Source organism: Aegilops tauschii, chromosome 6, assembly GCF_002575655.3.
Source record: "Aegilops tauschii subsp. strangulata cultivar AL8/78 chromosome 6, Aet v6.0, whole genome shotgun sequence".
In the NCBI taxonomy this organism is placed as follows: Eukaryota; Viridiplantae; Streptophyta; class Magnoliopsida; order Poales; family Poaceae; genus Aegilops; species Aegilops tauschii.
The window spans coordinates 216,033,769-216,050,600 of record NC_053040.3 but is presented as its reverse complement, the minus strand read 5'-3'; positions in this window follow the sequence as shown (position 1 = coordinate 216,050,600).

The window sequence follows — 16,832 nt, the reverse complement described above, 5'->3', positions numbered from 1 at the left end:
CCACTAGTGCCTTAGTGATCATGCGGAGACCCCGAAGAGCCGGACTAGGTGTGTTATCTCCTAGGAGAGCCCCGAACCTGGGTAACGTACGCCGGCGTTCGTGTCTACGCCTCATCCCGCTTCAAGGCACCGGCGACGTTCTACTTGCTCCCACCATAATAAGCCATCCATTGGCATATGTCGCACCCAACCCCCGACAGGTGCACTTCTTCGTGAGGAAGAGTGAGACCCAACAAACCGTGATTGACTTTGCAAATGAAGCTCAACGCCAACACAATGCAAAGGTCTTGACAATAAGAAGTGACAACGGCAGCGAGTTCAAGAACTACACTTTGGATGAGTTTCTTAGTGATGAGGGGATCAAGCATCAATATTCCGCACCTTACACCCCTCAACAAAATGGTGTAGTAGAGAGGAAGAACCGGACGTTGATGGATGCAGCAAGGACCATGATGGCGGAGTTCAAGTCTCCATACAACTTTTGGGCCGAAGCCATCAACACCGCGTGTCATGCATCCAATCGGCTCTATCTCCGCAATGGCTTGAACAAGACTCTATATGAGATACTCACCGGTAACAAGCCCAACCTCAAGTACTTCTGGGTGTTCGAGTGTAAGTGTTTCATTCTCAAGAAAGGTGTTCGTTTGTATAAATTTGAGGCTAGAGCTCAAGAGGGCATATTTGTTGATTATGCTACAAACTCTCATGCTTACCGTGTCGTCAATAAGTCCACAGGACTTATTGAGGAGACGTGTAACGTAGAGTTTGATGAGAATAACGGCCCCCAAGTGGAGCAAAGTGGCACTTGTGATGTAGGTGATGAAATTCCTTCCCAAGCCATAAGAAGAATGGGTGTTGGTTTTATCCTACCCATTGAGGAACCCCTTGTGGCTGAAGGAGAAGGACAATGTTCCACTCAAGTGGAACCATCACCAACCCAAGGCCCACACGCTTCCGAATAACAAAGTGAGGGCCCTCAACACCATGAACAAGACCAAGGGCAAGATCAACCTCAAGATGGTGTTGAACCACTAAGTGATGCCTAAGGTCAAGTTCTCTCTTCCGAGCAAGTTCAAGATCAAGAACAAGCTCAAGACGACGCTCAAGATGATCAAGTATCCGCTCCTCAACTCACTCTTGAGGAGGAATTTGAGCGTCGTGCCGCCAAGATTGCATCCAAGCTCTCTACCAAGGGTCATCTCATGACGAATGTGCTTGGAAGCATTCTAAAGGGGGTAAGCACTCGTAGACAATTGGCAAACTATTGTGAACATCACGCGTTTGTATCTTGTGTTGAACCCCAAAAGGTCTATGAGGCGCTCGAAGATCTGAATTGGCTTAATGCCATGCATGAAGAACTCAACAACTTCGAGCACAACAAGGTGTGGAGATTGGTGCCAAGGCCATCGGGGAACCATAATGTCATTGGAACCAAGTGGATACTCAAGAACAAGCAAGATGCTCATTGAATTATTGTCCGCAACAAGGCTCGCTTGGTAGCACAAGGCTACTCCCAAGTCGAGGGTATCGACTATGGTGAAACCTTTGCTCCCGTTGCTCGTCTTGAATCTATTCGTTTGTTGATTGCTTATGCTTCTCATCATAACTTCAAGTTGATAAATGGATGTGAAGAGTGCTTTCTTAATGGTCCTATTAATGAGTTGGTGTATGTCAAACAACCCCCCGGGTTCGAGGATACCTATTTCCACGATCATGTGTACTAACTCGATAAGGCACTTTATGGCCTTCAATAAGCCCCACGTGCGTGATATGACCACCTTACCGAGTTGTTGCAAGATCGTGGGTTTGAAATTGGGAAAATCGACCCCACTCTTTTTACTAAGAATGTCAAAGGGGAGTTGTTTGTGTGCCAATTATATGTTGATGATATTATCTTTGGTTCTCCTAACAAAGTTTTCAATGAGGAATTTGCCGCTCTCATGACCTCAAAGTTCAAGATGTCCATGATGGAAGAGTTGAAGTTCTTTCTTCGGTTCGAAGTCAAGCAATGAAGTGAAGGAACCTTCATCAACCAAGCCAAATACACTCAAGACATGCTCAAAAGAGTCAAGCTAAGTGATGTCAAGCCGGCTTCCACTCCCATGCCCGTCAAATGCCAACTTGACATAGATCCCAATGGTAAAGCGGTGGATCTAAAGGTATATCGCTCCATGATTGGCTCCTTGCTTTACCTTTGTGCATCTAGACCAGATATCATGTTGAGTGTGGGAATTTGTGCACGATTTCAAGCTGCACCTAAGGAAAGCCACTTTGTGGCGGTCAAGCAAATCTTTCGATATTTGGCTCATACCCCAAAATTTGGCTTATGGTACCCAAGGGGAGCAAATTTCAACCTTGTAGGCTACGGACTCCGATTGGGCGGGAGACAAAGTGGATAGGAAATCAACTTCCAGAGGGTGCCAATTCCTTGGTTGCTCTTTGATGAGTTGGTCTTCTAAGAAGCAAAGTTGTGTGTCTCTCTTGTCCACCAAAGCAGAGTATGTGGCCGCCGGTAGTTTTTGTGCACAACTTCTTTGGATGAGGCAAACTTTAAAGGATCATGGTGTCATTTGTGACAAAATGCCTCTTTGGTGTGACAATGAAAGTGCGATCAAGATTTCTCTCAACCCGGTGCAACACTTCAAGACGAAGCATATTGAGATTCGGTATCACTTCATCCGGGATCGTATTAGGTGAGGGGAGATCGAGCTCAACTATGTCAACACTCATGATAACCTTGCAGATATCTTCACGAAGCCTTTGGATGAAGCAAGATTTCGCGAGTTAAGGCATGAGCTAAATATCATTGATTCGAGCAATGTGGCTTGAACCCTTGCACACCCCACTATACTCATCTTGATGTCTTGTTTAGGTGTAGGCATGGACATAGGGGGAGTGTTGCTCTCTCAATGAACTCTCCCTCCCCCATTATGCATTAATTGATCAAATCTTTCACATTAGCCATTTTTTATGGTACTTGTGCTTCAAAGATGAGTTTTGGTCATGGGCCCAAGGTTAAAATCTTCGCGGTGCCATACCTTACACTCAAACATAGGTGGCCTTGGCCACCGCCCTCCCTTTTGAAGGGAGTTGGTTTTGTTTTTCATTTGGCCCTTGTGGTTCTTGCCGTAGTCTTGTGTTAGCCCCTAGGTGTAGTGGTCTCCAAGTTGTGGTTTCTCTCGTTTGGTTGCTTTGTGCCCTCTTGGAGTTCACCACACCATGTTCTAGTGTCGTTCTCCATCCCAAGCCTTTCTCCTTCTCCTAAAACCATCTAATCCAATTGCACACATTTGATCTTGGTTCGGGCAATGGTGACTGGGTGGTACAACCGGTGTCCCAGGCAGTTTAACCGCTGGTACATTCGGGTTGTACCATTCCAGGAGGACTCCTAGTGGTGCTTGAGCGGTTCCACCGCTCGACTCCAGGTTGTGCTTCTGGCCGGTACTACCAGTTGGTTACAGGCGGTACTACCGCTGCCCTCTTGGCGACGGAAGTACCGCCCGCAACCGCTGGCACGTACCAGGAAGTGGTACAACCGCTCCCTGGAGTGGTACAACCGCTTCGCATCTGCAGGCATATATATAGGGTCGGGGCCAAAGGGTTTTCTTTTCCCTTCATGCCCTGTCCTTTCCCATCTCTTGCCCTAGCCGCCGGTCGCCATTGCCCCTGCCCCGGAGTGCTCGTCGCGCTCCGGATCCATGGGCTCTCCATGGATCCACTCCGTGGAGGCCCCCTCCTTCCCGATCTCTTCCCATGGATGCCGGTAATGCCCCATTTCCTTCGTTCGTCGTTCTAGGGTTCTTTCCCTTCTTCTAGGGCATTACTTGATATTCCGCGTTTATTGGTCAAACTATTGGGTGGAAGAGATCTAGTTATGCCTCTCGCGTAGTTTGCATTTCTTAGGAGTTAGAGTATGGTTAGGTTGATTCAAATCTCGTGGTCAGTCCTTCTGTAGCTGGTAGTGTTGCTTTCCGGGCGGTTCTACCGCCTCTGTGGGCCGTACAACCGCCGGAGCGGTACTACCAGTCGTAGAACTGGTACAACCGTGGTCTCTGAACCATGTAGCTCTGTTCTATCTTCTTTGTTTTGAAATCTACCTATTTCTCTGTTCGTGTGTGCAATCCTCTCATCCTTGCTGGGGTTCTTGTGTTCTCCTCTTGTGTGCGTGTGTGTGCAGGTGGCTCTAGTTCTCGCTCCGCTCCTCGCAAGACCAAGAAGCAGGCTAGGAGATGCCAGCGCCCGGTCGCGTCTGATGAAGAAGAAGAGGTTGTAATTCCCACCAAGCCCACTCGCCGTGAGAAATCTGCCGCTACCAAGCAACGTGTGGTTATGCCCTTGCACCATTGGAAAGCCAAGGATTGGGAAGCCTTCCGTTCAAAGAATCCTTACGAGGTTCCCATTGCACCTCGTTGGACCACTGTTCAGTTCCGGAATGAGATGCAAGTGTGGATTGTTCATGAACTCTTTGAGCACAACAGGAATAGGTATGCCAAATAGTGAACCATTGATCTTGACCATTGGAGGAGCAACTTGGAGTATTTTGGTGAGGCTTTGGCTCTATGTGAGGTGTTCGATCTGGTCAAGCTCATGTCAGTAAACTGTGACTTTGATGTTCAGCTTATCCATCAGTTCTATGCCACTGTTCACTTTAGAGAAGATGACGCTCGCACACTCACGTTCATGTGCCGTGATGAGCTTTTTCAAGTACCTTGGAGGGCTTTCTACAATGCTATTGGGTATGACGATATAGACCTTGAGGGGAATGGTGGCCTTCGTCCTCACGACCATCCTGAGTCCATGGCTAAGGAGAAGCTAGCCCCTCTGTACATTCGGCCCCATGGCATTATTGGATAATCCAAGGATCTTGTGAGGGTCTATGCCACCATGCATCGAGTGTTTCGGAATGTGCTTTTGCCCAAGGTGGGGAATAGAGATGAAATTCATGGCTACCTTGTTGACTTGATGGTTGCTATGAAGACCAAGGTGGGACCTGGTGCAACATTTGATGTGTCCAACTGGCTGTGGCACGAGATGTACAACATGGTCATCTACAGAAAGGTCCCTATTTATGCTCCATTTGTCATGTGCTTTCTGAACTCAGTTTGGGCTGTTCGCCATCCTGGAGAGCTTCTCAGTTCTCCAGATAATCTCACCGTTCATGAGGTCAAGCTACTCAAGAATAAGAAGCATGCCGAGCCTCGCTTTCCTGCTAATGATCCTGAGGATGTGTATGCCACTTCTGAGGATGAGGACTTTGAGATGGAGCCAGGGGCCAAGCCCTCTTGGGTGACCAAGCTCACTGCAAAGTTGAAGAAGACTTTCTGCCTCTAGACTGACATACAGAAGAGGATGTATGAGGCCCATGTCAATGAGAAGCATGACAGGCGCCGTCAGATTGCTATGATGAAGCACCTCAATATCCCTGTTCAGAGTGGTTCTGAGAAGAGCATCACTCTGGAGGAGCGATGGAGCTCAGCGCACAGCACTTGGTCTGATGATGAGGCTCCTTGCCAGCCATCCACCTCCTTTGCTGCTGATGATGATATCATGGAGACTCGGATCGGGACGATGATTAGGAGTCTGATGATGATGCGGATCCAGATGCAACCGAGGAGTCAGAGGAGGATGACTAAGCTCTGGGCGCTAGCTTTGCTCTTTTCCTTTTTGGTGTCTTGGCGCCAAAAGGGGAGAGAGTTCTATTATGTCTCGGTATTTGCATGGGACTTGCTTGCTTTGCTTGGGTTTGTGTTTTGGTGTTTCTTGTGTCGTCTTGAACTTTATCTCGTGGACCTTGTCGTTAATTTATCTCGACTTGCATGGTGTGAGACATGCGCTCCTCTACAGTATCTCTATTATCATTAATATTGTTATTTATCCGTTATAGTCGTTACTCTCTTATTATGTGCTTATTTCTTTTCCTTGCATGTCTAGTAGGAGTGGTGGGTCTATAAAATCTAGGGGGAGTCTTGCCCCTAATGTGTGCACTTGCATTCCTAGCAAAATCTAATTAGGGCACATATTCGGGGCGAGTCCCGTCTATATTTTCTAGACCTCTCTCTTGCAAATCGTGTTGTTGTCATCATCCACCAAAAAGGGGGAGATTGTAAGGGAATTTCCCTACTTTGTGTTTTGGATGATGATGACAACCCTTTTCTAGTCTAATCTTCTGCTAAGTGCTTCAGGTTCTTGGTAATTAGGCCTTCATCGGTTTGCTATTCTCTCTGGAAGGAAAAGCTCGAAGATGGTGTTTTTCTACGTGTTTATCTCTTTGTTCGTAGGGAACCCGTACTATTAAGAGGGAATCCTCATTGGAAGGAGTTGGGGGAATCACTGCACGTACACTTCTGCCACACCCTCCTTGCCTTCTTTGTTTTGTGTGAGAGGGAGCTCCCTTCATGATTCAACTGCTTACTGTGTTCTCCCAGCGGTTGTACCGCTCGTGCGAGCGGTTGTACTGTTGGTTCTTGGCCCTTACCCAACCACCACCCCAGGGGTGATACCCTGGGGTTGAACAGCCCAGTCATGACCGAGCGGTTGTACCACTGCGCCTGGGCGGTGGTACCGCCACCAAGCTCAACATTGACTGTGGTCTGTCATTGGCGGTTGTACCGGCCAAGTACCGCTCAACAACCGGTCAGGTTTCTGTTTTGATGCGGTACTTGGGCGGTGGTGGCCCGGTTGGTCCGGTTGTGCCCCACACACCGGTACCACCGGTGCCCTGAGCGGTTCTACTGCTTGGGACTTAGCCACCCAAGCGTCCAAGGCCAGGCGGTTGCACCGGTGCTATACCACTCGATCACCGCACACAGGGGTGACATCCTACTGTTTCAAAGCGGTGGTTGAGCGGTGGCTGGGTGGTTGTTCCGGTTGTTCACACCAACCGGTACAACCGCCTGCTCGCCCGGTTGTACCGCTTGGTAGGGTTCTGCAGGTAAACCGTGAGTCCCGGTTGTACCGGGACGAGGAGCGGTTGTACCGCTACAGTGCTGATTTCGCAGTAACGGTTGGATTTTAGGGTTTGCTATATAAGGGTGGTTCTTCCACCTACCACATTTACCTCTTACCTCTCTCACTCAGCCATTAATGCCACTCAAGATCTCTTGCCCGATCTCTCTCTCTAGCCACTCAAACTCGTTGATTTGCTAGGGATTGAAGGAGGAGACCTAGATCTACACTTCCACCAAAGGATATTTGCTTCCCCCATACTTTCTTGTGTGGATTTTGTTACTCTTGGGTGTTTGAGCACCCTAGATGGTTGAGGTCACCTCGGATCCACATTCCATTATGGTGAAGCTCTGTGGTTTCGTTGGGAGCCTCCAATTTAGTTGTGGAGAGAGCCCCAACCTTGTTTGTAATGGTCCAGTCGCCGCCTCCAAGGGCACCAATAGTGGAATCACGGCTTCTCACATTGTGTGAGGGCGTGAGGAGAATATGGTGGCCCTAGTGGCTTCTTGGGGAGCATTGTGCCTCCACATCGCTCCAACGGAGACATACTTCCCCTCAAAGGAAGGAACTTCGGTAACACATCCTCGTCTTCACCGACTCCACTCTTGGTTATCTCGTACCTTTACTTGTGCTAGCTTATATTGTGTTACCTCTCTTGCTTGCTTGTGTGCTCGTAGTTGCTGCATCATATAGGTTTCTCACCTAGTTGCATATCTAGACAACCTACTTTGATGCAAAGTTTAAATTGGTAAAGAAAAGCTAAAAATTGTTAGTTGCCTATTCACCCCCCTCTAGTCAACTATATCGATCCTTTCATCAACGACGAATTTGATGCTAAAGACCCAAAGATGGTGGCATATCAAAATGATGTCCTTAAAATATCCGCCCGATTCGTAGGGCTAGAATTTCACCACGTCTCCAAGGAGAGCAATCAAGCCACGGACGTCCTCACTCGCATGGGCGCCAAGCGCGACCCGGTCCCCAAGAACACCTTTGTGGAATGGCTTTTCAAGCCATCCGTGGTGTGGCAGGATGAGGGCAAGGACGCTAGAGCCAATGGACCAGAACAGATCATTCCTCCGATCATCAAACCAGACGAAGAAACCATCGGAGGCTTGGCACTCGAAGAAACAACTTCGGCTCACGAGGTTATGGTAGTTATCACGCCATGGACCAAGCCCTTCCTTGCATATCTTCTCCATCAAGAGCTCCCCGATGACCAGACCGAGGCACGATGTATAATTCGGCGCTCTCAAGCTTATAAGGTCCATGAGGGTGAGCTATACAAAAAAGGCACTACCGGAGTCCTCCAGAGATGTATATCTGAAGAGGAGGGGCATCAAATTTTGGCCAAGACACACGCTAGCATGGGTGGTCACCACGCGGCAGTTTGGGCCTTGGCCAGCAAAGCCTTCCGAGCTGGGTTCTTTTGGTCCACTGCTCGCGCGGACGCATGCACGCTAGTCCAACATTGTGTTGGATGTCATCTCTTTGCAAATCAAAGCCACATGCCCCTCACTGCTCTCCAGACAATCCCAATCACCTAGCCCTTTGAGGTTTGGGGTCTGGACATGGTCGGACCACTTAAAAGGGGAACCAAGAAGAAGAAATACCTACTGGTCATGGTCGACAAATTCATTGAATGGATTGAGGCGAAACCGGTAACTTCAGCTAAGTTTGGACTAGTCATCGACTTTATATCCAGCATGGTCACCGTTATGATGTCCCCCATAGCATAATAACGGACAATGGATTGCATAGCCCAGGAGGTAAAAGACAGGTGCACTAACATGGGCATTAAGCTCGACTATGCTCCAGTTTATCACCCACAGGCCAACAAACATGTCGAACAGGTCAACGGACTAATCATGAGCGGCATAAAGCCTCGTCTGGACCGTTCCTTGAAAGAATCTGATTGCCACATCGTGAAGGAGCTTGACTCCGTATTATGGGGACTACGCATGACCCTTAATTGGACAACGGGATAGAAACCTTTCTTCATGGTGTACGGCGCAGAAGCAGTCCTTCCCTGCGACCTCATCCATGACTCCCCTAGAATGTGCATGTACGAAGAAAAGGAAACCGAGTTAGATCGGCAGGACGACCTGGACGCCCTGGAAGGATAGCGCGACATAGGTCGGGCCCACTCTACGTTTTACCAACAGCAGGCTTGGTGCTACCAGAGTATGGGCGTGTACAGCCCTGCCCTGACACGTGGCTTGCATGGCAGGATGGAGGTCATCGCCGAGCCCACCCCGGCGTCACAACTAGAGGCTTTTGCAGGCGAAGACTACTTTTGTCTGGATAGCATGTACTAGTTTTCTCCCTTCGAATTTGGCCGTTGTGAGATCCCTTCCCGCCTATATTTGGGAACAGGACCAAGGCCCCTATTAATAGAGGACCACCACCACCATAGGAGGGACGGATCATTCAGATCAACCTTGCACCCACCAGATCATCGAGGACAAGAACACTCCTCCTCCTAAGGCTGTTCTCCGACTGTACTAGTTCATCCTCAGCCCTCGAGGCCAATCCACCACAAAGTAGGAGTAGGGTTTTACACCGCAAGGTGGCCCGAACCTAGCTAAACTGTTGTGTCTCTTTTCCATTTAGTTCATCGAGCTAGGACGTGAGATTAGCATGTAGGCAGACTAGGAGGACGAGTTCTTGGCACGCACCCCAGAGTTCGAACCTCTCAAGGGTTTGCGGAACTCGAAATCCGACATTTGGTGTGCCTGGTAGGGGTGCGTCGAAGATCTGTCACTCTGTCCGCTGCGTCTACTGTTCGGCTTTATCATGGCGGACGCTTCTCCATCGACTGGATCGGCGCGCGCTTTCGGAGGAGCCGAGGGCCTCGGAGCCTTCAGCCCCGCCCTGTGGCGGGTGCAGTGGCCACCCAAGTTCAGGCCGGACTTGCCGCCCTGATACGATGGTGCGGCGGACCCGACAGGCTTTCTCCAAGCATACGAGGAGGTTGTTTGGGCAGCCGGCGGTGACGACAAGGTCATAGAAAACTGGCTCCCCATGGCCCTCACGGCCTAGCAGCGCGCCTGGCTTCTCAACTTGCCAGGATCTTCTGTGGCCTCCTGGGAGGAGCTATGAAGCCTCTTCATCGGGCCCTTCGTGGCACCGGCACCCCACGCCGTCGTTGCCCTCCTCGGTGGCTCACAGGCGCCGCCCTTGGACCGCCATGTCAAGTAGTTCTTTCGACAGGTGGGTGTCACCCACGTGCAGCAAGGAGCTCCTCCGGGATAGGCGGCGCCCAAGGCTGACCTCACCTTCAAATTTAGAGACCACCCCGCGACCACCGCTGGCGCAGACGCGCTCCCGATGCTGTGCACCCCCACCATCTACAACGTGGCGATAACTAAGACCCTCATCGACGGAGGAGCTGACCTCAATGTGTTCTCTTTGGAAGCTTTCGGCTTGCTTCACGTGCCCCAAGGCTAGCTCCGCCCAACCAAGCCCTTCTCCATGATCGTCGACGGCTCCGCCTGCCCCCTGGGGCAGATCCGCCTCCCCGTCACCTTCGGCACCCGCAACAACTACCGCACCGAGCTCATCGACTTCGACATCGCCCGCATTGGCCTCCCGTACAATGCCATCCTTGGGTACCCGGCCCTGGCCAAGTTCATGGCAGCGACTCATCCAGCTTACAACCTCATGAAGATGCCGGGGAGCAGTGGCGTCCTCACTGTGGCCGAAGAGACCAAGGAGGCCTTGTTGGCCCTCAAGCTCGCCTTCAGGGCCGCGGTTGCCGCGCGGACAAGGGAGGAAGGAGCCCCAGAGGCTCCGAAGGCTGCGCCAGCAAAGAAGAAGCAGCTGTTCTCCCAAGATCGCGCCGAGACGAAGCAGGTATCGGTTGATGAGGACGGGGCATCGGGCGCCACCTTCACCATAGGTGTCGGCCTCCCTTCGGATCAGGAGGAGGCATTGGCTAGCTTCCTGCGCAAGAACAAGGATGTGTACGCATGGGAGCCCAAGGATCTGGTCGCGATCCCGAGGGGGATAATCGAGCATCACCTGAGGGTGTGCCCCAACGTGCGCCCGGTGAAGCAGAAGGCGCGGCGGCAATCTGCGGAGAGGCAGTCATTCACCATCTAGGAGACATGGAAATTGCAAGAAGCTGGTGTCATTCGGGAGGTGCAGTACCCGGAATGGTTGGCGAACCAGTTCATTGTCCCCAAGAAAGGCGGGAAGGAACGCATGTGCGTCGACTTCACCAACCTCAATAAGGCTTGCCCTCAAGAACTTTTCCCATGAAGGAAATATTCCCTAGAGGCAATAATAAAGTATTATATATTTCCTTATATCATGATAAATGTTTATTATTCATGCTAGAATTGTATTAACCGGAAACATAATACATGTGTGAATACATAGACAAACAGAGTGTCACTAGTATGCCTCTACTTGACTAGCTCGTTAATCAAAGATGGTTATGTTTCCTAGCCATAGACATGAGTTGTCATTTGATTAACGATATCACCTCATTAGGAGAATGACGTGATTGACCTGACCCATTCCGTTAGCTTAGCACCCGATCGTTTAGTATGTTGCTATTGCTTTCTTCATGACTTATACATGTTCCTATGACTATGAGATTATGCAACTCCCGTTTACCAGAGGAACACTTTGTGTGCTACCAAACGTCACAACGTAAATGGGTAATTATAAAGGTGCTCTACAGGTGTCTCCAAAGGTACTTGTTGGGTTGGCGTATTTCGAGATTAGGATTTGTCACGCCGATTGTCGGAGAGGTATCTCTGGGCCCACTCGGTAATGCACATCACTATAAGCCTTGCAAGCATTGTGACTAATGAGTTAGTTGCGGGATGATGTATTACGGAATGAGTAAAGAGACTTGCCGGTAACGAGATTGAACTAGGTATCGAGATACCGACGATCGAATCTCGGGCAAGTAACATACCGATGACAAAGGGAACAACGTATGTTGTTATGCGGTCTGACCGATAAAGATCTTCGTAGAATATGTGGGAGCCAATATGGGCATCCAGGTCCCGCTATTGGTTATTGACCGGAGAGGTGTCTCGGTCATGTCTACATAGTTCTCGAACCCGAAGGGTCCGCACGCTTAACGTTACGATGACAGTTTTATTGAGTTTTCATGTACCGAAGGAGTTTGGAGTCCTGGATGAGATCGGGGACATGACGAGGAGTCTCGAAATGACCGCGACGTAAAGATCGATATATTGGACGACTATATACGGAGTTCAGAAAAGTTCCGAGTGATTCGGGTATTTTTCGGAGTACCGGAGAGTTACGGGAATTCGTATTGGGCCTTAATGGGCCATACGGGAAAGGAGAGAAAGGCCTCAAAAGGTGGCCGCACCCCTCCCCATGATCTGGTCCGAACTGGACTAGGGAGGGGGGCGCCCCCTTCCTTCTTCCTCCTTCCCCCTTCCCCTCTCCTACTCCCACAAGGAAAGGAGGAGTCCTACTCCCGGTGGGAGTAGGACTCCCCCCTTTGGCGCGCCTCTCCCCTTGGCCGGCTGCCTCCCCCTTGCTCCTTTATATACGGGGGCAGGGGGGCACCCCAGAGACACAACAATTGATCTATTGATCTCTTAGCCGTGTGCGGTGCCCCCTCCACCAAATTACACCTCGATAATATCGTTGCGGAGCTTAGGCGAAGCCCTGCGTCGGTAGAACATCATCATCGTCACCACGCCGTCGTGCTGACGAAACTCTCCCTCAACACTCGGCTGGATCGGAGTTCGAGGGACGTCATCGAGCTGGGGGTCGCCGGTAGTCTCGGGGTCTACCGGAAAGAAGTAACGGAGGGGGAACACAATAAATAACAGAGCAATCAAAACAACACAAAGCGTAACATGACAATACGCGGTGCTAGGTGTGCCCTAACGCGGTAGTATGTGATATCGGCAAAGGGGGGAAACATCCGGGAAAGTTTTCCCGAAGTTTGCATTTTTCGGACAGATGAAACGGAGGGGGAAAGTTGCAAGTTTGCTATGCTAGGGACGTCTGGCGGACGAATGGACTGCGTATTCGGATTCGTCTCGTCGTTCTGAGCAACTTTCATGTAGAAAGTTTTTCGATCCGAGCTACGGTTTATTTTATATGAATTTTAAAAGATTTAAATTAATTTCTGGAATTTATTTAATTATTTAATATATACATTATCTGAAACAGTGTTGTGATGACATCAGCATGACATCATGCTGACGTCAGCAGTCATCTGACACGTGGGTCCCACATGTCATAGACTGATTAGGGTAATAAGGGTTGACTAATTAATTAACTATTAATTAAATTAACTAATTAATTAGATTAGTCTAAACAGGGTTAATAACTTAATTAATTAACTAATTAATTAATTATTTTTATTTTTATTTTTTATTTTCTTTATTTATTTATTTATTTATTTATTAATTTATTATTTTTATTATTATTAGTATTTTTTTAATTCTTCTTCTTTTTTTATTAAACGTTCTGGGGTCGGGCCCCACATGTCTGTGGCCCAGGGGGCCTAGTGGGTTTGCGGGCGCAGCGGCCGAAGACGGAGCGTCGACGGAGTGGGGTGGCCGTGGGCTCGGCTGGGCGAAGCGGGGGGGGGGAGCGGGCGACGAGGACGGGGAAAGAGGGAGGTGCTCGCCGGCCGGCCATCTCCGGCGACGGCTGGATCCGTGAGTGGGCTCGGCAGACGCAACGCGACGAGGCGCTCCGGAGGATGGCCGTGGGGTTGTCGGAGGTGGGCTGCGGGAGGCGCCGGCGTTGAGTGGCGAAGCGCCAAGGCTCGGCCTCGCAGCGCGTGTGGCGACGGGTGCGAGCGGCAGGGGACGTGAAGCGGCGCAGTGGGCGGCGACGGGGTCGCAGGCGAGGTGCTAGTGCGAGTCGGGGGGCGCGGGATGTGGTGGCCGAACGCAGGCGCGCGTGGGCCAGCGGCGAGATGCGTGCGCGCGGCCGTAGCGCGTGCGGGGCGGTGGTGGCTGAGAGTGGGCGCCGGAGCGCGTGCGCGACAGAGAGGAGGGGAAGGCGGGGAGGTGTTCCTCACCCCCGTTGTAGAGGTGCGGGCGGTGTGGCTCGAGGAGGAGGACGAGGAGGCGACGATGACGGTGGGTGCCTCCGGCGAAGCAGTGCGGGACGAGGCAGCGACGGTGTGCGACGGGGCGGCGCCGGCGACGCCGTCAGGTGAACGAGGACGAGGGCGGGGCCGGCGAGGGGGGCATCGGCGTAGTGGCCGCGGGGATCGACGAGGGTGTCGGCTCGAAGGGATCGGGGGGTTTGCCCCGATCCAGATCTGGCAGAGGAGGGAGAGAGAGGAGTGCGAGGGGGGAATGGGGATCGGGCTAGGGTTCCGGGGGGGGATAAGGAGAGGGAGTGGGCCGGCCAGTTGGTTGGGCCAGGCCTGCTGGGCCGTAGCCCGGGGGTTCTTTTCTTTTTTTTTTGTTAGTTAATTTTCTGTTTTGTTTCTTTTCTTTTTATTTATCTTTCTTTTACTGTTTTACTTTTAGTTTTCTTTTATTTTAGTTTTATAAAAATTATCACTAGCACTTAAATTAATACTTTTAATTATACTATTGCCACATTAATCCTCAACCCAAATTAAAATAGTTTAGTATTTTATAAAATTCAAAAGGCATTTATTTTAACATTTAAACCTCTATTTTAATTATTTTGAACACTTAAGCATTTTATTAAATTTAGATTTCTCCACCATTATTATCTATGCAATATTTGGTTCACTCCGAACATTTTAGTTTTAATATTTGAAAACTTTTATTGTTTGCCTATATTTTAAATTTTAACTTGAATCGTTTTTGAACTAACTCGAGTTTATCAACAGTAACCGAGGTGACGTGGCACCATTAGCAGAGGTTTACTGTAGCTTGATTATCCGGGCGTCACATCCGGCCTGTTATTCATTTGGCCGGACTGCTGGGCTGTGAAGATGTGAAGGCCGAAGACTACGCCCGTGTCCGGATTGGGCTTTCCTTGGCGTGGAAGGCAAGCTCGGCAACCAACTATGAAGATTCCTTCTTAGTAACCGACCCCGTGTAACCCTAGATCTCTCCGCTGTCTATATAAACCGGAGAGCGTAGTCCGGATGGATAGATACTCATTACCATATTCACATAGGCTAGACTTCTAGGGTTTAGCCCTTACGATCTCGTGGTAGATCAACACTTGTAATACTCACATTCATCAAGATCAATCAAGTAGGAAGTAGGGTATTACCTCCATAGTGAGGGCCCAAACCTGGGTAAACATCGTGTCCCCCGTCTCCTGTTACCATCGATCCTAGACGCACAATTCGGGACCCCCTACCCGAGATCCGCGGTTTTGACACCGACATTGGTGCTTTCATTGAGAGTTCCACTGTGCCGTTGACGAAAGGTTCGATGGCCTCTTTGATCGTCAGTAATGACGTGGTCCAGGGAGAAACCTTCCTACCCGGACAGATCTTCGTATTTGGCGGCTTCGTACTGCGGGCCAACTCACTCGGCCATCTGGAGAAGATCGGTAGCCACGCCCCTGGCCAAAAGGTCAGATTTGGAAGCTTGAACTGCGCCGCGGATACCCGTGGAGACTCGATCTTCAATGGGTTTGAAACTGCAGCGGTCGCTCCCCCTCGTCCCGATGAACACGACTTATATCTGTCATCGGATTATGTCCAGGAGATGGATCCTGTCGCTGCAACGGCTTCAGAACCGAAGCAGATCGTGCCCTCCGAGGCCACAAAGTCTGCGGCGATGGAGCCGCACACGGACTTTACATCCTGCAATGCTTGTGTCAACGGAACTCCGGACTCGTCTCCGGCTATACGTTCCGGATCAGGTGCGCCTGTGGACACCGAGTTGGATCGGTTATCGATTTTAGAATTTAGCGCCGCAGACATCTTCCAGCATTCACCTTTGGGTGACGTACTAAACTCTTTAAAGACTTGTCCTTGGAGGAAGACTCACAGCCGAACTATGTTCGGTTCGAGCTAGAGGCGGATGACGAGGAATTTTGCTTCCCACCCGCCACCCACTTCATAGCCACCGTTGATGACTTAACCGACGTGCTCAACTATGGCTCCGAAGACATCGATGATATGGACGACGATGCCGACAAGGAGCAAGGCCAAGACCCGCCATTTACTGGACGTTGGACGGCCACCTCTTCGTACGACTTGTACATGTTGATACACCTAAAGGATCTGGCGACGACAAAGAAGAGCCAGACACGAATAAACCCTCTAAGACGCAGTCGACGCGCCGGCGCCCCAAACGCCGCTCTAAGCCTCGCCGCTCAAAAGATAGCAACACTGGCACCGGAGAAAATAGTACCCCGGGCGACGCCGAAAACAATGAAGACCCTGTCGGAGCTACATGCGAACAGGAGGAACAGGACAACAGGCAAGAGAACCGTAATGAACACGACATAGAAGAGGACTCGGAGGACGATAGTTACCGTCCACCCTCCGAGGAGGAGACAAGCCTCGGTAACGAAGACTTCATCGTGCCTGAGGATCCTCTGGAGCAGGAGAGCTTTAAGCTTTAGCTCATAGCCACCGCAAGGAGCCTGAAAAAGAAACAGCGGCAGCTTCAAGCTGAACAAGATCTGCTCGTCGACAGATGGACCGACGTCCTGACAGCCAAACAATATGGTCTCAAGCGCCCAGCCAAGAGCTACCCGAAACGCAGACTGCTACCTCAATTCGATGAGGAAGCACCAGAGCACACATCTCCCTCGCGTAATGCGGAACGACCACAACGTGGTCGAGACAGGGCGGCTGACCGGCCACCCCGCGGTCGGGATAAAGCGGCAACTCAGGACGAACAGCAGCCTGCCCCACCGCCCCGTAAAAATAGCGACGGAAGAGTTCAGGGTCACACGTACGACCTCCAGCAGACCCTGGACAG